Source organism: Mus musculus, chromosome 7 (genome assembly GCF_000001635.26).
Source record: "Mus musculus strain C57BL/6J chromosome 7, GRCm38.p6 C57BL/6J".
Lineage (NCBI taxonomy): Eukaryota > Metazoa > Chordata > Mammalia > Rodentia > Muridae > Mus > Mus musculus.
The window spans coordinates 63,343,947-63,366,227 of NC_000073.6; the positions used below are offsets into that span (position 1 = coordinate 63,343,947).

General features: G+C 39.4%; 1 long non-coding RNA gene across 1 annotated transcript in view; it reads right to left on the reverse strand.

The window, feature by feature from the left end:
* Positions 1-745: 745 nt before the first annotated feature.
* The window catches only part of 4930554H23Rik (RIKEN cDNA 4930554H23 gene), a 99,838-nt gene continuing 78,302 nt past the window's right edge, over positions 746-22,281 (reverse strand). The window contains exons 8-10 of the long non-coding RNA NR_131089.1: positions 6,093-6,147; positions 3,950-4,123; positions 746-1,113 (exon numbers count right to left, since the gene is read on the reverse strand). This is a non-coding gene — a long non-coding RNA (RIKEN cDNA 4930554H23 gene). The remainder of the gene's footprint in view (positions 1,114-3,949; positions 4,124-6,092; positions 6,148-22,281) is intronic.

The window sequence follows — 22,281 nt, forward strand, 5'->3', positions numbered from 1 at the left end:
GACCAAGGCTCACATGAACACAGAGACCGAAGCAGCAAGCACAGGGCCTACACAGCTCTGCAGCGCAGGCCCATTGTGTATATATTACAGCTTTGAGCTTAGTATTTTTATGAGACTTCTGAGTGTGTGAATGAGTGGATCTCTGACTCTTGTGCCGGATTTCAGGGGCTGTTTCCTTTCTGGTGGGTTGCCTCACTCAACCGTGATGTGATAGTTCTTGTTTTATCTCATCATGGTTTATTTTGTCACGTATGGTTGTTATCTCTTAGAAGCTTGTTCTTCTCTAATGACAGAAAAGGAGCCGATCTGGAGGGCAGGTGGGGGAGGGGCTGGGAGGAGTAGAGGGAGGGGAAATTGTGAACAGGATATGTTGTATAAGAAAAGAATCTATTCTCAAAAAAAGGGAAAAATAAATAAGCTGAGGGGATAGGGACAAAGCTTCAGCCCAGACACATCTGTGTGAAAGAAAAGCTTGGTTTCCTGTCCTAACACCCCTAGTGTGAGAAGAAAGTCTCAAGGTGAACTCCCATTGTCTCACTTAACCTGGGTAGGAGCCGCCAGCGGATGTTTTATTACCGAATTTTCGAGAAATGTCCCAAAGCTATCTTCTCATCTAATTCCCACCCACACAAACAGGTAATTCCCTCGGTTTATTCCTGCACTGTATCCACTCCCAACTTTCACAGTTTGTGGTTTCTACATTTAAAATTGTTTTTCATAGAATCTGTTAAATGCCAGGAGCTGAGACTGATGGCTTCTTGATTTACTTAATCCTCACAGAAGCCAAAGAAGAGGGATTATTGCCTACTTGAGAGAAAGGAGGTCAGAGGATTATTGAAGAGAGCTTATGGGGATTGTAGGCATAATGGGGTCAGCCTTGGAAGAACTCTGTCTCCAGGATTCTTGACACCTCAGAAGTACCCAGCATCTCTGCCTCTGTCCTTGACTGAACTGCCTTCTGCATTCACGTGGCATCCACTCAAGGCCCATCCGACACCAATGCTGTCCCACAGAGCCGGTTCACAGGTTTCCCAGGCACGTCTGTTATCTTCTGAAGGTGCACAGCGGTGGCTGACATGGTTCACACATCCCATCTCTCTTGCTGGTTCCTGCCTATAAGGGAAAAGGTTTTGAGCATTCTCTTTCCCCACTCCCCAGGGTGTGTGGTGTAGGAAGCTTGCAATATAGACTCGCGGCTGGAATAAATGTCTAATGCTCATTACCTAGGTGTTAAGAGACAAGCGTGCTGATTTTCAGATTTAGAATGTTTATGTGTGATGTGGAGTGGTATGTAGTTGAAAGGTTCCTTTGGGGGTCCAAACAGAGTTAAAAGCTAAAAGAAACCTTTCTACCATAAATAGTGTCATTATATAAAAGTGGGAGAGAAAACATCATCTCTGTGGCTAGAATGCTTTGATATTCATATTTTTGTCTCTTCATCAAGCTATCCACTTGTATAACTGCCTTTCTATTCTACAGACACCCACAAGCAGCCCTCCCCTGGACTCAACTGTGGCCTGGCCTGCAGGGATTCTCAGAAAAGATCAAATGAGAAGCCTACAAAGCTCCCCCATTTAATCCTTGTAACCACCTTTGAAGTGCAATTATTATCTACAAGATGCTCAAGAACTGCTTCTGAGTTGCCAGTTGCTTGGAAGCCAGGAGGGACTGGACCAGACTTCCTGGCCCCTCAGCATCCTGGCTGTCTGTAGAACATCACCCCACACTGCCAGCTTTGCTCTAGGCTCTGGCTCCTTAGCTCCCTCCTCAAACCACACTCTCTTCCTGCACTGGGTTACTGTGACAGGATCTGCAGTCCTGGAAATTCCTCTTCCAAAGTTGCTATAGAAACTCCCGGTGTGGGTGTGTGGAGGAAGGGGTGCGATTCCTCCCAGCTGATGCACAGAACTTTGCACAGCTTGAGGCAGCATAGAATCAGACCCGTGGCGTTTCTCACCCAATTTGAGCCGCCCCAGAGTGTGGAGGAGGAAGACACCCTACTCCTTCTCTGTGTATCAGTGAGGGAAAAGAAAAAAGTCCTCTGATGTGGTTCAATTCTATCTAGAGAAAAGTGAAGAGCTGGCTGAGCCCAGCCACTTCAGAAACAGTGAGTCAGGACCAGAGTGGCCACCCAGCACGCAGGATGTCAAAGATTACCACCAGTCAAAAATGGACACAGCGTGCTTCTCAATATGATGCAAACAACACTCGCCTATTTTGTCAAGATACAGGTTAGGGAACCTGCATGGTCACATAGCTTCATTAGTCAGCCCTACAGTCAGCAGCGGGGACTGGGTGAGCCTCCTGATCAATAGCGCCCCCTGGTGATCAAGCGCTCAGAACAATCAGATGAAACAGGAATTTAATGTTGACAAACTGGATTTTCACAGGGTTGCCTGTGAAATTATCTCTTCTCACACAGTTCTTAAAATAAATCCTGTTGAAGGGAGGGTTTCACATGGGGAGAAGTGACAGATATATCCTGTTCTGCATAAGATGACTAATATCCGCACATGTTCACAGACACAAGCTAGAGAATGTCAGAGACACTCAGGCCTCGAAGACTCTGGGCCTCTTGGCCCATATGGAGAATGGGAGGTGAGAAAAACAGGTGAGTTATCCAGGAAGATGAAGACTCCACTGAACCAAACACTACTGAGTGCTGACTTGCATGTGACTGTATGCTAGGATAGATAGGCTAAGCCTGGAGATACAACTGAGAGATGCTGCTGCTCAATGGGCTTCATAGTGCACTGAGAGCAGTAGGGCATAGGCAGTTGTAATAGCAAGAACAAGAGAAATAAACTGTGGCATGTGGATAACGAAAGACTGAGTTCTCCACGGTGTGGATATGAGAACAGGCCAAGTTTAACCAGCTTTGTAAGAGTTTGTGAGCTTCCTAGATCTATCATAAATAACACTGTGTTTATAAGAGTCCAGGCCTTTAAAGACCAAATGTAAATATGTTTTTAAACATGTTTAAAACATTGACCACTGTAAATACAAGATATTAAAGAGTAATTTTATAGAGGGTCATGAGCTATGTATTCTAGGGAAGTAGTCATATCAGGAAATACACACAAAGGTCACCAGAAAAGAGCTGGGTCACACACACACACACACACACACACACACACACACACACACACACTGCTGTCCAAATGTGTCCAAGCTTTTGTATTGGAAAGTCCATGTTCTGGGAAGCATTTTGAAAGGCAGGGCCTGCTGGGGAAGGTTAAGAGTAATGGTGTTATAGGGCCCCCAATGGAGGAGCTAGAGAAAGTACCCAAGGAGCTGAGGGGTCTGCAACCCTGTAGGTGGAACAACAATATGAACTAACCAGTACCCCCAGAGCTCGTGTCTCTAGCTGCATATGTAGCAGAAGATGGCCTAGTTGTCCATCATTGGGAAGAGAGGCCCCTTGGTCTTGCAAACTTTATATGCCCCAGTACAGGGGAATGCCAGGGCCAAGAAGTGGGAGTGGGTGGGTAGGGGAGCAGGGCTGGGGGAGGGTATAGGGAACTTTCGGGATAGCATTTGAAATGTAAGTAAAGAAAATATCTAATAAAAAAAGAGTAATGGTGTTATGAAGATCCTAATTGTTTTAGGTTGTTCTCTTTTGTTCTACTGTTGTGTGAAGACCTTGTTTCTGTTTTCTGGGGATGTCCATTCAATCCAAGTCATCATCTTGGAAGTAGAGGTCAGACCCTTACCAGAAGCCTGAGCCTAGAACTGAGACTTTGAAACAAACAGAGTTGTGGGAAACAGTTCAGCTCTGATTCCAGTGTCTTCTTACAGCTGAGAAAAACAGAAAAGCATCTCCCAGTTTCTAACTGAATGTAACATAAAGGAGACAGTGGAGTATTTCTTATCCAGAAACAGAAGCCAGAAGATAGGAACCAAGGACCAAAGAAGACTTCTAAACTCCCTGGACAGTCAGTATACTTACTGCTTCAGATGCAAAGCCATCAGCCTTAGTCAGTGAAGAGTGTTATGCACAAATCCAGGCTAGGTGCTGGCAGGTCTGTAAGAAATGCTGCCTTCGTGCAGCCACGGGCTGTCAGACTTAAGAATGGAAACCAGTTTTTCTTTCCATGAGCAGACACATCTTCAGCTGTGTGGGCTAGAGGAGATTAACATAGAGAATTAGCACAGATAAGTCTGTTAATAACAGAAGCAAAAGTCAGTCCCAGAACCAGTAACCTGTGGGTAGTAGGAGGAGTGGAGTATGGAGAGTATTGCAGTTTGTACAGGCTCTAGAATTCCCAGTCTTTGGAATACAGGCAGGAAGGAGAAGAACTTTGATGCCCAGACTGACTCCCCAGGCAAGAACATCAATGTAGCTATTGTAAACAGGCATAGAATTAGAAGAAACTACATTTGAATGTCAAAAGGAAAGTAGGACCACTGTGGTTAAAAAATGGAGAATTTCAGTATATATCTAGAAAGTAAAACAATTTTAACTGCTAAACCAACCGGTTTAAACAATTTTAGTTGTGAGGTTAAAGGGCTTTGCATGAAAAATTCACAAGAGGGGTTCAACCGCAATTTGAGTTGGCAGAAGAAAAAGAGGTGAACTTCAAGATAGATCAACATTGATTATCCAGTTGCAATGACATATTTAAAAGAAATTGAACAGAGACCCCAGGAAAGAAGACAGGAGAGGGGGAAAGACCTTTGAAGTAAACAGGGATTGGAAGGATGTCAGATTTAATTTATATAACCCATCAGCACAGTCAACAAGCTCTAAAATAAATTCAAATAAAAATCACACCTTAAAAATATAATGAGACTGCCGAAAAACAAATTCTTGAAAGCAAGAGAAAAATGACTCATCAAGTATAGAAGAACAACAAATTAGCATTTGTTCTGAAGGGATGATGCATCGAAAACAGGGAGGGAGGGAGCAAAGCAAAGGACTGAAGAAGGTATGCCAGGTATTCTGCAGTCAGCCACACTACCCTTTAATAAAGACAGACCCAATGAGCAGATTGCAAGGGACAGGACCAAGCAGTGACTTTGGTCTATACACAAAGAAGGCACATGTAAAGAAAATTACATAATATAGAACACTTTAAAGAAAGTGCTCTTTCTTATTTAAATGCACTTACATAAAGTATTTTATATTATTATTGCATTTGATCATATATTTATGCACAATGATGGGTTAATGGGTGGGATACAAGGCTCCTGTTGCTTAGAGATCATTTAAATATTAAAAGTAGCATAGAACAGCAGGGGAATATAGCTTTGTTGGGGCCAAACTGCTGCTTTTTGCTCTAATTAGCTATCTGTAATATTCAGATAAACCACTAAAAGTGACTTTTTAAAGTCATTATTTCTTTTATTTATTTTTGAGATTATATGATTATATCATTTCCTCCATTTCTCTCTTCCCTCCAAGGCCTTCCTTGCTCCCCTTCAAATCCATGGCCTATTTTTTAATATAGTAAAAAGAAAGTAATAAAATGGGGTCACATACACAAAAACAACACTTATAAGGGAGATGTTTTGGTGAGCAAAGCACTCGCCATGCGTGGTCTGGCGCTGATTCAATTCCCAGAACCTACTCACGTAAGCTAGATATGGTATTGCATATCCGTAATCCCAGCAAAGTTGAGACAGGTGAATTCCCAGAAGTTCTCAGGCCAGCAAGCTTAGTATACAACAAGAAAAGGAAAGGCCTCAAAACAAGGAAAGCAAGGACTAAGAGTGGAGGCTGTCCTCTGACCTTCACACACAGAGCATATCACACACATGCCTGGATTCTCATGTGCTGTGCACAGATGCACTCACACATATATCACGCACACAGTTAAAACATTTTGAAAAGAGAGGAAAGAAGTAACACATATATTGAAAAATATATGAAAAGTTTGAATAGTAAAATTAAAGGTTGAATCATATAACACCACCAAATATAAATGAATTGGACATTTCAGCAGAAACAGAGACCAGAGACATACCTAGCCTGGTGCTTGCAGCCATGAGGATATGAGTTTTTAGTTTCCAGTCTGGAACCTGAAGCCATGAGAGCTAACCTGGGACTGGATGCACTGGGGCAGGAGTCTACAGGAAAGTAAAATACTCACTCCATTCTCCTTCCACGTAGAGACTGTCTCTCTCCAGGCTTTATGTTGCCGTTGCCTAGACACAAGGGAAGGTAACACAAATCACTATCCTCCTTCCTGCCCACGTTCATCTATCCTACATATCCCACCATCAGGTGCTGGCATCTCTCACTGGGATTCCTTAGCTCCTCCTGTAAAGGCACTGTCAGGTACCCGTTCACATTAGTGTTCCTGTAAGGGAGTGCACTCCAGAAACATCTGTCTGCCATCTTGTTAATGGGTTAGCCTTGTTGGCCTAATTCTTGGGACACTTGCAGACTTTAGAGTCAGACCATCTGGCTCACTGTGTCCTTCCTTTATCATAGTGACTGTGGAAGACCATATTCAGGAATCCTCAGGTAACACAATCCAAGTTCCTTTAATCATAGGATACTTTTGTTTTTTGTTGTTTTTGTTTGTTTTTCCTTTTTTGTGTTTATTTTTTGGGGTTTTAATTTGTTTGTTTGGTTTGGTTTTGGTTTCTACATAGTACTTGGATACATCTTCCTGTACACTTTAAACCATCTCCATATAACTCATAATACTCAGGACATCACAAATGTTGGGCTATTAGTTGTTACGCTGTGCTGTTGAGAGAATAATAGCAAAGAGGTACATGCTCACATGAGAGTACACATGGCTTTCTTTTTCCAGATGATTTGAATTGAGGGTGGTTGTATCTACAGACCTGGAAGCTGCAGGCAGAGAACACTAATGGTATTTCCTCTCCTCTCCTCTGCAATAACACTTTTAAATAAAACATGTCATCAACAATTCTGAGTTTCATTAGTGCACTACCATATTTTTACTCTCTGGGGTATTCTGCACTTTGTTGTCGATCTGGCTGTGTACCTGTTGACATCTTGATGGTTTACATTTTATAAGAGTTCATATCGTACATTAGAACTAGTCTCCTTTAGAATGCTGATTTTTATATTTATTTACGATAATGTTTCTTCATTAATCCCCAAATCCCCATTAGAATGTCCCTGTATATAGCATCATAATTTTAAATGTGCACATTTAGGAAGAATTCTATATGGCATTGTAATAATTATCAAGGAAGTGAATCAGAATGCATTGGTATTATTTAAGGAACTTAAAATAGAGCCTTGAAAGTGGAAGTATGAGGGTGGATTTGATGAAAACATGCATGAAATTCTCAATAAAAATTTAAAAATAGAGCCCTGGAGACGTCACTGGATACAGGTTTGTTACATTCACATGTCCAGACATTTGGACTGGGACAAACTGAGCAGGGCATCAGTTTCCTGGAAAATTGGTATGTTAACCTCTGCTGACCATACATATAATGGATGCATCTCATAAAACACTCAGGCACTGAGATCACAGTGTCTCTCAAGACATGCTTTTCTTGAAAGAAACACATTTTCAAAGCATAATTGCTGACTGACAAGTAATATAAATATCATTTCCTTTGTATTTAAAAGCCTTAAACACACCCACCATCTGTAAGACCCCAAAACTGAAGTCAAGACTATTTTGTGTTTCCATGATTTTAATCTTTTAAAAATATTTTTCATTAGTTCTCCAAGTATTTCATGCAATGTGTGTGATCATAGTCACCCCTATATCCCAGATTCCACCCCACTTCCCTACCCACCCAATTTTCTATCTTATTTTTTAATAGATGGAAACCCAAAGAACCAAGGCTATGGGGCCTACATCCTTAAAGAAAACTGATTCTTCCTCATTCTGTAGCTACCCATTAACAACAGGCCCCCAGCTAGAGGTAGGACTTCATTCCTACCTTCCTTTCCAGGTTGTGATTTTTATCTATCTTGAGCTAACACGAGTCTCATCCACTGTTTCACAATCTCTGTGACTTCATTGTACAACTACACAGTTGAATCCAGAAAAATATAACTTCATTTTAGTCATTAAACCACCACTGGATCTTACAATCCACCTCTTTTGTAGCCATTTCTGAGTCTTGAGGGAAAACAGCATGACACAGATGTCCATTTAAGTCTAAGTACCTCACAGTCCCTTATTCTCTATATACTGACCAGTTGTGGATCTCTGTATTAATTGCTATCTACTGCAATAAGAAGCATTTCTGATGAGGGTTGAGAAATGTTCTTCTCTCTGGGTATAAGGCTAAATCTCTGGGAATCAGTTAAGCGCTATTTTGCAGAATAGTAGTAGGTTTTCCCTAGGGTCTATGATTTATCTAACCACAGGTTCTTGGCTCCAATCATAGTACGTTTTATCTTGTATAGCAAGCCTTTAAATTCAAAAGGAAAGTACTTGGGTACCACCATAATATTTGTGCACCCTTGTACCAGCAGCAGACATATCTTGCCAGCCACTTACTATTGTAGCTTTCAGGGTTCTTAGCTGGGTGAGACATGTTTTATGAATCAAGTATGTGTTGTCTTAAACAATAGGGTCTTTTTGTCAACTTCTGGAGGGTAACTATGGGCAGTGCCAAAAACCTTTCATTTCAAGGACCCATGAGAATCCAATTAGCCAACAACTCCAAAAGAGGTAACTCTCTCCTGTTACTGGGGTTTTTATTTGCTAACCAATTATGTCTAATATGTATAGTGTCCCTCTGTTATAGGGTAACTCCATTTAACTAATTTTTATATGTATGTGTATACAATTTAGTAAGCTTCAACAGTAGTAAATTTTCATATGGCTCTTTCAATGGATTTAGTGTTAGTTACCCCTCCCCATACTTCCTCCTCTACACTGTTCTCTTCTTTTCTACCTCGTTTAGCTCTGTTTCCCTTTAATATCATGATACCATATCTGCCTCCCTTTGAGAGCTCCACCCCGTAGCACTTAGTAGTTTCTAGAATTCTATGGATATTCCATATGAAACACACATATCTAAAGATTCAAAGCTAATATCTACATATGAAAGAAAGCATGTGATGTTTGTCTTTCTGGGTTTGAGTTATTTCACTCAGGATGATTGTGCCCAGATCTGTTTACCTACAAATTTAATTAAAAGTAGTTGAAATATGTTTATTTAGCAACAATCATACAGTTACAATTTTAAAACTGTGTAGAAAAATACAAATGTTTTGGTTTTCTCAAACTTATGGCATGTTACTCTGTGAGATTCAGGGACAATGAGCCAGTATTTCCAGGAATTATCAGAGATTTAAAAGTTATGATTATTGTAAACATACTCAGGTAAGGGACTATACTTCTCTTGGGATTAATAACCTCCTTATCTTCCTTAAATATTTTGAAAACAGTCTGAATTAATGCCCAAATTACCCAACAATTGAACAGGGATCTCTTCCTCTTATGTGCTTTTTCAATGTTTGTTCAGGCTCTGTCCCATACTTCATCTGAAGTTCCCTTCTCTGGAAACCAGAGTTAATTTTGGTGCTCCTCTTTTCTTTAAAAATGATGCACAAGCTTGACATAAGACAAAGCCTTCCCTAATTTTTGTCCAAGTATGCTCACTCAGCTCCTTCTATGAGGGTCGCACCGGTGTATCTCACACATGACTTCAGGTCCCTGATTCCTGGTGCCACTTGTCTATTGCTCTAGCTGGTGGAGAATGGGGCTTAAAAATGAGGTGGACTAAAATACCATGCAATAGTCAGTTTTGTTCAGAGCATCGCTGATTTGTACTCTGTGAGAAAAAAATAAAAAGGTTACCTGATGTTTAGGATTTCCATTATTGTGAAGAGACACTGTGACCAAAGCAACTTTTATAAAGGACAATATTTAATTGGAGCTGGCTTACACTTTAGAGGGTCAGTCCATTATCATCATGGCCTGAAGCATGGCAGCATCCAGGCAGATATAGCTGTGAAGAGTTATGCATCTTGATCCAAAGGCAACCAGGAAAGACTGGCTTCCAGACAGCTAGGAGGAGGGTCTTAAAGTCCTCCCCCACAGTGACACACTTCTTCCAAGGCCATGCTGACTCCAAGAAAACCACACCTGATAGTGCCACTCCCTGGACCAAGCATATTCAAACTATCACACCTGAAAAATGTTTTCATGAGTTCAAACTGTATGCAATTGCAAGGATAAGCTATATGTGAGGAAAACATTTTTCCATAGAGACATTTGAATAACAAACAGCTGTAGTAACTCACCCCTATCCACTACACCTGGGAGGAGTATGAAAAAACATTACAAAACAATTCCATGTTTTGAAGAAACTGAGGTCTCAAGACTCTTTTCTTGGCATCTTCTCACAAGCACTTGGAATTCTCCTCACAGGACTCCATTCTTGAACCATGTTACAACAAGTGGCTGTGTTTGACTCTTTTTATTGGCCATTTGTGAGTCTTTAAAAAACTGTTTCTTCAATTAATTAACTCATGTTTTAATTTCCAGTTTGATTTCCTTGGTATTTAATTTCTGCATTTTTTTGTAAAGTCTGGAGATATTACCCCCTTGTCTGCAGTGCCCTGGTAAAGATTGTCTCCCACTCTGTGGGCTGTCTATATACTCTGCCCTTATGTGCAGAGACTATTTATTCTCATCATTAGTCTGTCTTTTGATGCTCGGGGCTGGTTGCAGTGCATTGGGTGTCTTGTTCAGGAAGTTCTTACTTATCCTGGTGTCTTGTAGACCATCCCTTATGTTTTTCTCTAGTAGTTTCAGTATTTCTGGTTTTAAATTAAGGTTCTTGATCCATTTTCATTTGATTTGGTGCAAGGTGAAAGATCAAAGACCTCAATTTAAAATACTGATAGTTGAGTTCTTCCTTTTCTATTTTTATCCTCCTATGCCTTTCTCTTGTCTAACAGCTAAGATATGAGCACTGTACTAAATAAGAAAAGAAAGAGTGAGCATTTTTTATTCATTATAGATTGTATAGAAGATTATCCAGATTTGTCTTCTTTTAATGGTGATAGGATGGTGTTATATACTCGTTCTCATCTCGAGGTGTGCTACTCAATTTCTCCAGAATTCTTATTATAAAGGCATGTTTAATTTTGTTGACTGTCTCTGTGGCATCAATTGAGATGATGATGTGATTTCTGCCCTTAAGTTTGTTTACACAACACATTAGATTTTTTCTTTTTTTTTTTGAGATTATAATACAATTACATCATTATCCATTTTTCCTCCTTCCAAACCCTCCCGTATACCACTCCTTGTTCTATTTCAAATTCATAATCTCATTTTTCACTAATTATTGTTACATGCATACATGTTATATACATATACATCCCTAAAAATAACCTGCTTGGTATGTACAGTGTTCATTGCTGCTCTATTCACAATAGCCAGAAAATGGGAACAACCTTAATGTCCTACCACCAAAAAATAAATAATGGAAGTGTGGTAAATATACACTATGGAATGCTGTTCATCTGTAAAGAAGAAAATTTAATCATAAACTTTACATAAGTGGATGGAACTAGAAATGGTAATATTGAACAAGGTAACACAGACTCAGAAAGACAAACATCACGTTTTTCTCATATTGGAGGCTCCTAGTTTGAAATCTTCAGATGTGGCCTGTGATAACTTAAAAAACGAGCAAAGTAAAATGGGACTACAACAATATAGGACAGTTGGAGAGCAATACTGAGGGAACTAGCAGGGTACAAGTGACCATGGAAGTGGGTAAGAGGGGACTTCTTAGGAAAGGTAGGAAGATAAATCATAGAAGGTGAGAGGAGGGTAAAGGAGAATTGAAGGATATAAGTGATGTGTGAAGAAAAATGGGAAGGGGAAAAAGGCAAATACAGGAGAAGGAAAAAATGAGTAGTAAACTGATAAGGATGTCTAAAAAGCAATAAGGAATTATATTTACTGGCACTATAAAAATGATAATGCATCTAATTCTGTTTATAAATGTACATTTATAGTTTTAATGAACTTTAAAAATCTAGAGTTATGGATCTCCCTCCAAGAGCCAAAGACCAGCAAAGAAAATACACACACAGTACCAGACATGAGAAGCCCCCTATTGATATTGGTCAGGGCTATCCAAGAGGCTCACAAGTCATACAGTCCACTGCTGTTGACCTTGATCATCCCTCAGAGATGTAAGATAAGTCCTTATTGCTGTAGATGCCATGCACTTTAGAAACAGGGTCCAGAGACCCCCTGAGCAGGAACTGACCTAAATGCTCCCCGCTGAGCACTATCTTTATAATAGTTGAAAATGCCATGCAAGCTACCAAAGGAGGGAAGTAATCAACAGCCTTACCCTACTCTGTTGCCTATGAATCTAAACAATGATCAGCATGGCACAATAACCCTAAGACTGGAGCAGTGGTATGCATATCTTAGTGGTAACCAACAGCTCTCCAATGGGTCTTATGGCCTATGCAATTAGAAGGAAATCATTCCTCTTCTTAGAAACCTATCTAAACTCCCAGTTCTAGTGAAGTCATGGTTACTGGAAGAGAATCTACAACCTCTAATTTACAAAACCAGGAAAATCTCTATCATAAACAGTTTATAAACACTTGTACTTATCCCTACTGAGAAGTGTAGTCTTCATGTCTCAGCAAGGAAACTTCTCTTTGAAACAGACCAGACCACTATAAAAAATTACAACCAATAAAAATGAAGAGTTGTGGAGCCCATTACCAATGGGCACACCTACAAAACACTGCTGCACCTCTAGCTTAGAGAACATGAGAAAAAGAAGCAAAAAGAGTGTAAGCGCCAGACAACTTTGTTATAAGGTTGTGTCTCCTAGTAATGTCAGAAGCTATCTCAATAAAATACCACCAGCATGACTGCTATAACTTGCTGAACAAGGAGGATATCAACAGACATGTCAAACTGTATAGGGAAAATGCCATGAGGCCTCAATCCTCACAAGGAACTATGGGCAACTGGTTGAAGAAAGTTGGGAGTTGTAGAAATAGCCTTCCCCAGGAAAGACACACAGGTGGTTGTCTATTATTAAACAGTCAGCTTTCAAATGTACAGACAAATAATATTACATGAACTAAATACATTATATCTAGGAAGATAGATAGATAGATAGATAGATAGATAGATAGATAGATGTAATGATGATATTGAAAAAGAGGCCATGAACTTGATGAAAAGCATGGATGATATATGGGAGGGTTTGGAGTGAGGAAAGGGAAAGGAGAAGTGTCATAATTGAACCATAATCCTAATAGTACTACTAATAATAATGAGAAACTCTATTTTAATAATTTAATGATGCATGTGAAGGCTTGGAAAAGCAAGGACAATCAGTAGCTCAAAAACTGGATACAGGAAGAAATAAACAAAATAAAGGCTGGGATTGATGAAATGGAAATAAGCATAAAAAATAAAACTACCAATGAAATGAACAATTTGCTCTTTGACAAGATAAACAGGGTTGACAAATGGTTAGCCAAATAAACAGAATGACAGAAGGAAGAAAGAGACAGAGGGAGGAACAGATGGAGGGAAGGAGGGACAGAGGGATGGAGGGAAGAACAGGAGGGAGGGAGGGAGGGAGGGAGGGAGGGAGGGAGGAAGGAAAGAAGGAAGGGAGAAAGGGAGAGGAGGAAAGAGGGAGGGAGTGATAAAGGAAGAAGAATTAAATTGATAAAATTGGAGATGAACTGAAAGATAGCACAATAGATACCAAAGAAATTCAAATAACCATAAGGTTACACATTGAAACTGAATATTCCACTAAGATAGAAAACCTAAAACAAATGGATGAATTTCTAGATGCATACAGCATACCAAAATTAAGCCAAAATAAAAACTAATAATTTAAGCAAATCCAGATCCATAACTAGAAACAAGATTGAAGAAGTAATAAAAACATCTCTCAAAGTACCCAAGAACTAAAGGGGTCGGCAACCCTATAGGAGGAACAACAATATGAACTAACCAGTACCCCCCAGAGCTTGTGTTTCTAGTTGCATATGTAGCAGAGGATGGCCTAGTCAGCCATCACTGGGAGGAGAGGCCCTTGATCTTGCAAAGATTATATGCCCCAGTACAGGAGAACACCAGGGCCAGGAAGCAGGAGTGGGTGGGTTGGGGAGCAGGGCAGGGGAAGGTTATAGGGGACTTTGGGGATAGCATTTGAAATATAAATGAAGAAAATATCTAATAATAATAATAATAATAATAATAATGTATATATATATATATTTCTAAACCACCTCTCAACTGAAAAAAAAATCCATGACTGGATGGATTTACTACAGAATTCTGCCAGAAATCCAAAGAAGAATTAATACCAACAATATTCAAATTACACCATCAAATAGGAAAAGAAGGCTCCCAAACTCTCATCACAGTGCTGCTATGATACCAAAACTAGATACTGGCAAAACAAATAAACGAAAAGAATATTTCAGACTTGTCTCCCTGACATAGATGTAGATATTCTCAATAAAATACCACCAAACAAAACTCAACCTCATATTAAAAAAATTATTTAATGTAACCAGATTGGTTTTATTCCAGAGATGCAGGGGTGGTTCAACATAAATGAATCTAAAATATTATCTATCACATAAATAGACTTAAAGACAGAAATTTTATAATCATCTTGTTAGATGCATAAAAATTGTTTGACAAAATGCTATATGCCTTCATAATAAATGTCATGAAGAGGCAAGGAATTGAGGGAGCATACCGCAACATAATAAAGGCTATATAAAATGAAAGTCCAGCCAGTATGACGCTAAATGAAGGAAAGCTCACGAGTTCTCATTAAGATCAGGATCAAGCCAAGGGTGTGCACTCTCTCCATATTCAATACTTGAAGTGTCAGCTGGTGCAGTAAGAAAAGAGAAGGAAATAAATGTGTACAAGGAGGAAAAGAAGAACACGAGGCATCTCTATTTTAATATTATATAATTCTTTACATAGAGACCCCAAATATGCCACAAAAATCTTTAAAGCTAATAAATAAGTCCAACAATGTGGCAGGATACAAAATTAACAGAGAAATCAGTGGCCTGGCTATATAGCACTGACAAACAAAATGAAAAAGACATAAGGCAAATAATTTTATTCACAATACATACATGAGCACATCTCCCACCTCCTTGGTCATAACATAAGCTAGAAACCTGCACAATGAAAATTTTAAGATGCTGAACAAATAAACTGAGAAATCCACTAGAAGATGGAATGGTCCTCTATGCTTGTGAATTAAAAAAAAAATATTGTGAAAGTGATAATCCTACAAAACACAATCTATAGATTCTATGTAATTTCCAGAAAAATTTCAACCCCATTGTTCACTGAGATAGAACAATCAAAAATGTATATGGAGACACAAAACACCAAGAATAGCCAAAGAAACAGCCAAATACTGAACAAAAATAAATAAGGCAGAAGGTATTACCATACCTGACTGCAAATTTTTTCTAAAGCCATAGTAGCAGAAGCATAAAAACAGACATATAAATCAGTAGGATAGACCTAAGGACTCAGATATAAATTTGTGTGACTACAGCTACATGATTTTAGACAAAGAGACAAAAAAATCATTCACTGAGAAAAAGGCATTTTCAACCAATGTTGCTGGGAACCCTGGACATCCACATAGAGGGTAGTGAAAGTGAGTCCTTATAGCTCTTTCTCTGAGCTTAAAACTCATCTGCAAATGGAAGGACTTCAACATAAGGCCTGATATCCTGAACATGCTGGAGGAAAAGTAGAGACCACACTTCCACTGATAGTCACAGGAAAGAACTTTGGAGAAGACTTCCAGAGCACGGGAAATAAGACCAATAACAAACAAATGGGATCCCATGAAATTAAACCACTTATTGCCTAACAAAGGAAACTGAAGCAAATCAATAGGCACCCCCAAAAATGGCAGAAAATCTTTGTAAGCTATTCATTTAACAGAAGATTAGTGTCTAGAGTATGCAAATAACTAAAAAGGACCATAAATATTGTCTGGGTACCTTTTTCAAACCCAATGAGTATTTCACTGATATGTTATGGTTTCCAAATCTGTGTCTTTATGGGATTTCTCTGTGTGCAAATGTGTATGTCTCTGCACATATACGGCTTTCTTTGAATTTTTTTGTTCTTGTTCATTTGCTTTGTCCTATTCTGCCTTGTTTATTTGTTTGTTTTTATCTTATTGCACTTAAAATTCCTATTTTCTCTTTCAAATGCCTGATTGTTTTCTAATAAGAGAAAGAAAAGTTGTGGATTTGGTAGGTGCAGAGGTGGGAGAAGTTGGAGGAGGGGAAACCATAGCCAGAGTATATTCTATTTAAAAAGACTATTTTTAATTAGATATTTTATTTATTTACATTTCAAATGTTATCCCCAGTTTTCCCTCCAAAACCCCCTATCTCATCCTCTCTCCCCTCCCCCCGCTTCTATGAGGGTGCTCCCATACCTACCCAATCCCACATCTCTGCCCTGGCATTCCCCTACACTGGGGCATCAAGTCTTCACTGGACCAAGAGCCTCTCCTCCCATTGATACCTTATAAGGCTATCCTCTGCTACATATGCAGCTGGAGCCATGGGTCCCTGGGAGTGCTCACAAAAAGGAACCTATCATGACTGCCCTCTGAAAGACTTAGCAAACAGCTGAAAGAGTCAGATGCAGATGCTTGCACCCAACCAATGGACAGAAGCAGCTGACCCCTGTTGTTGAATTAGGAAAGGCTGAAAGAAGCTGAGAAGAAGGGTGATCCTGTAGGAGGACCAGCAGCCTCAATTAATCTGGATTCCCGAGATCTCTCAAACACTGGACCATCAAACAGACAGCGTACACCAGCTAATATGAGGTCCCCAACGCACATACAGTAGAGGACTTCTTGGATGTCCTCTTTAAAATGTACCCAGAGATGATGCACTGAACCCTCAAGAGACCAGAGACCCCAGGGAGTTTAGAGGTCAGATGAGGTGGGGGTGTGGGGACATCCACGCGGAGAGAGGGGGCTGGGGAGGAGGTATGGGGTGTAGAAAAGTCGGAGGGTGGATGGGGAGAAAATAAAATATGGAATGTAAAAATTAAATTAATTAAAAAAAAAGAAAAAACTGACAATGCTGGGCTATGAACTGGAACTCAAAATTCTCAAAAGATGAAATGCAAATGGCTAGAAAACACTTTGAATGTGTTCAACATCAGTAGGCCATTAGAGCAATGCAAATTAAAACCACTTTAAGATTTTCATAACACCTCAGACAGAATGGTCATTCTCAGGAAAGTTGACACCGAATGGTGTAGGTGTGGCAATAGGCAAACTCTTATATAATGTTGGCCGCAATATAAACTAGTAAGGCCACTTTGAAGACCAATCTCAATGCTTCTCTAAAGAAAGAAAAAAAATCAGAACTAAAACTGCCATCTGATCCAGCTCCAGTGCCCCTGGACATATATCCTATGGACATTATAGCCCACTACAGAGACAGCTGCACATCCGTGTTCATTGCTCTTTTATTCACAATAGCTAGGAAATGGAATCAATATAGATGTCCACAAATAAATGAATGGATAATGAAAATGTAGAATGCATACATAGTGGCAGATCACTCAGCTGTAAAGAAACATTGAAGTCATATTTGCAGGTAAATCAATAAAATGAAAACAATCACCCTGAGTGAGGTAATTCAAGCCCAGAGACAACATATGTGGATATGTGGATCCTAGTTTCCGTTGTTGTTGTTGTTGTTGTTGTTGTTGTTGTTGTTGCGATGGGTGTTGAAATTGGAGCATACACACACACACACACACATACACTAAGATAGATGGGTAGGTAGATAGATAGTTAGGGATAGAGATGTAGATATATACTTGGTCTCATCTATCTCTCATTTTTCTCCTTTAACATCCTCCAGATCCGCACACATAAATATGGAAATATTTTAATGTTTTTATTGAGAGTCTCAACCAATATATTTTGTTCATAGTTTTTCTTCCTTAACTCCTCCAAGACCAGATCGAATTCTGCACCCACCTGACCTCACATTGTTTCTCTCTCTTAAACAAAATCAACAAGAACAATAACAAAGGCATATTAAAAAAAATACAAAGTTCAATTTGTGTTGGAGAGCTACTGAGCATGACACCTGCCTGCAAGTGAGCCTGACTCTTACCCTTCTCTTGGGTGTTTTCCTTCTGAGTGTTTGTTTGTTTGTTTGTTTTGTCCAATTTTAATTTGTCATTTTTGTTTCTTCTTATTATTATCCCTTAGAAGCTTGTTGGTTGTTTGCTTTAGTGGGAAACAAAAAGGGAGTGGGTCCAGATGGGAGAGGGGGATGGGGAGGAACTGGGGGGATAGAGGGAGGAGGGTCTCTAATCAAGAAATGATATGTAAGAATAAATATCTATTTTTTTAAAAAGAGGAAAAAGTAGATCAGTAATCAACATGGATAAGAAAGTATCTCCATAGTAAGGTCCAGACTTCTGGGGTTCATGTCCAGGAGTGACATAGGTGGATCTTTCTTCTGTAGAAGAGCGTTCATCTCTTGGTGGAAATACCACACTGATTTCCAGAGTGGCTGTATTAGTTTGTACTCTTACCACCAAGGACTATGTGTCTCCTTCCCCCCACATTCCTACCAGCATGTGATGTCATTTTTTTTTTATTAATCTTGGTCATTCTGACAGGGGTAAAATAAAATCTCAAAGTAAATTTAATTTCGCATACCTCTGATGGTGAAGAACTTTGAACATTTTTAAGTGTTTTGCATCCATTTTTGTTTCACCTTCTGAGAACTCTCTAATTTGTTCTATATCCCCACTTTTTTAGGTTTATTTATTTTGTGTGTATGAGTATCTTGCCTGAATATATATATATATATATATATATATATATATATATATATATATATATATATATACATATATATATATATATATATACAACTTGAGGTCCTGGAACCAATGGATGTCAGGAGAGCGTTTTGGATTCCCTAGGGTGGGAGTTATAAATGGCTTACAACCACCATGTGGAAACTGAACCTGGGTCCTCTGCAAGAGCAACAAGTGCTGCTAACCTTTGGGCTAACCCATATAACCCATTCTAAAAATCCGTTTTTTGATGTTAAAGGGCTTTTTTTTTGTCTGTTTTTAGATTAGTTTTGTTTTTAGCTTTTTGTATATTCTAGATACTAACTCTGTCAGATATGCAACTGATAAAAACTGTTCTCATCCTGTAGAATGCCTTTTTACTCAGATGATGGTGTCCTTTGCTATACAGAGATTTTTATCTTCGTGAACCCCACTTATTAATTGTTGGACTTGATTACTGTGCTATAAGAACCCTATTCAGAAAGCCCTTTAGCATGCCTATGTAATTTCTTTTCTAGCAAATGCAGGGTACCAGGTCTTATGTTGAGCTTCTTGATCCATTTGAAGTTCGATTTCGTCCAGGGTTATATAGATAGACCTGTTTCATTCTTCTGCATTTATTTAATTAAATTGGCACCATTTCTTGAAGGCACTGTCATAACGCTAGTGCGCAATTTTGGTTTCTCTGATAAAAATCAAGTGTCCATATGTAACCTCCCCAGCCTGAACCCTGTTTGCTCAGGTTTCAGAAGAGAGCATGGGGCAGAGCTTGCCGCCTTCTGCCACTCCCACTGCCACTGCCTGCCGCCTTGCTGTTCCAGAGTCAAACACGTGGTCACCTGCAACTTTACTCCAGGATGATTTGGCGGGAAAGGGCCCCTTCCCCTGCTTCATAACCGAGTGTCAGAAATAGTAAAATCAAACCTTGATCAGACTGGTTGTCTTGGTTCCATTTTTATCGTGCCGCCTAGCCCCCCCCCCCTCTCTTGCAGATTCCAAGATGTCTTTCCAGACTAGAACCCAAACATGTCAGCCGCTGGCCGGCCGCAACATCCATAGGTGTGTGGAATTATGTATGGAACTTTGATCCCATTCCTTTGGTCAACATGTTTATTTTCATGATGTTTTTAGTAACATAGCTCTGCAGTACAACTTAACATCTGGCATAGTGATACCTCTAGCAAGTCTTTTATTTTTCAAGATTGTTTTAGCTATCATGAGATGTTTGGTATGTATGGGGGTGTTTTTCTTTCTGTAAAGAATAGTGTTGGCAATTTGATGAAGATTGTGTTGAATCTGCAGATTCCTTTTAGTAGAATGGCCATGTTCACAGTATTAACCTTACCAGTCCCCAAGTGTAGGATGTCTTCCAATATTCTGATGGTTCTTTGATTTCCTTCTGTAATGTCTTAAATTTTCCATTGTGCAAGTCTTGCTTGGTTAGAATTATTCCAAAATATTTTTCATGGCATTGTGAATGGAATTATTTCCCTGATTTCTATCTCAGTATGTTTGTAATTTGTATATAGGAAGGTTAAATGTGTTCATGTGTTAATTTGTATGCTCCTACTTTGCTGAAAGTATTTATAAACTGTAGAAGTCTCCTAGTGAAGAGTGGGGGGATACCTAGGGGGCACCCACTCAGAGGAAAGAGGGAGGAGATATGGAGGGAATGATTCTGTGAGGGGGGACCAAGAAGGGACAGTGTTTGGAATGTTAATTAAGTAAGTAAGCAATTAAAATAAGAAGTCTCCTAGTGAAGAGTTGGGGGATTCCCAGGGGACCCCACCATCTCAGAAGAGAAGGGGAAATGGACTGTGTGAGAGGAGACTGTGAGGGTGCAACATTTTGGATGTTAATTAAGTAAATAAGTAATTAAAAATAATGAAGTCTTTGGGATCTTTTATATATGTAATCATATCATCTCCAAAATGGGTATATTCACTTTTTCATTTTCTATTTTCATCCCCTTGATTTTCTTCAGTTGTCTTGTTGCTCTAGCTAAGATTTTAAGCACTATAATGAAAAGAGTGTGTATCTTTTTCTTGTTCCTGATTTTAGTGGAAGTTCTTTGAGGTTCTCTCCATTTCAAATAATGTTGGTTGTGAGGTTGCTGTAAATTAGTCTTTATTATGTTGTGAAATCATGATGGGGTGTTGGATTTTGTCAAAGGCTATTTCTGTACTGTATGAGATGATCATATGGTTTCTCCCTTAGTCTTTGTATGTTGTGAATTACATTTGTTGATTTACAGGCATCAAGTGCCCTAGATGAGACATGTATATCCACCTCTGCAAGGCTCAGAGAATATTGTAAAAAGAGGGATGTGGTGATTGGTATGAGAAATGTCCCTGATAAGCTCATGTCTTTCAACATTTTCTCTCCATGTGGTGGCACTCTTTGGAGAGCTATGGGATCCTTTGGAGGTGGAGCATTGCTAAAGGAATTATTACATCACTGGGGGGAAGGCTTTATAGGTTTTTGAGGTTTTATAGCTTGTCCTCACTTCCTGCTCCCTCGCTTTCTCTCTGTGTCTATCTGTCCATCTCTCTCTGTCTCAGTGTCTCTGTCTGTCTGTCTGTCTCTCTCTCTCTCTGATTCCTGTGTTTAGGAATGTGTCTGAAATGAGCTTAGTCCACTTTGTGCTTATGCCTCCATGCCTTCTTTTCTGTCCCCATGCCACCTCCATCATAAGGGACTCCATTCCTGTGGAACTTTAATCCAAAATAAATCCTTTCTTCTATAATTTGCTTTTTATAAGAATATGCTATCATAGAAAAAAAGCACTGTTACATAATTGGTAGTGAGAGTGGAGTTGTTGCTCTGATAGTCTTGACCATGTGATTTTTATGCCTTTGAAATATTTTGTGAAAATTTTTGAATTATTAGGGCTGAGAAAGTTGTTAGTGCTGGAGATACAGCTTATGAAACATTAGAATTGAGGATTACTGAGAAAAGCACAGACAGTGTAAGGCCAATTCTCAAAGCTTCAGAAAGAAGCAAGGAGTTTACTGGGACCTGGGATAGGGGCTATTTGTGTGATCCTCTGTATATAATCTAGCTAGATTATGCCTATGCCTTGAAATTTTGCATGAAGCTCTATTTTAAAGTAATGGACTAATTTCTTCGGCAGAGGAAATTCCAGACTCAGTGTAATACCAAATCTGAGGCATGTTCATTAGTTGTTCTGCTCTAGAATGAAAACACGCAATAAGTGGGGCAGAAAGAAAGTAAAATGTGCAACATGAAAAAGAAGAGACCAGCCAGGCATGGTGGCGCATGCCTTTAATCCCAGCACTTGGGAGGCATAGGCAGGTGGATTTCTGAGTCTGATGCCAGCCTGGTCTACAAAGTGAGTTCCAGGACAGCCAGAGCTATACAGAGAAACCCTGTCTCAAACAAACAAACAAACAAACAAACAAACAAACAAACAAAAAAACCCAAAAAACGAAAAAGAAGAGACCAT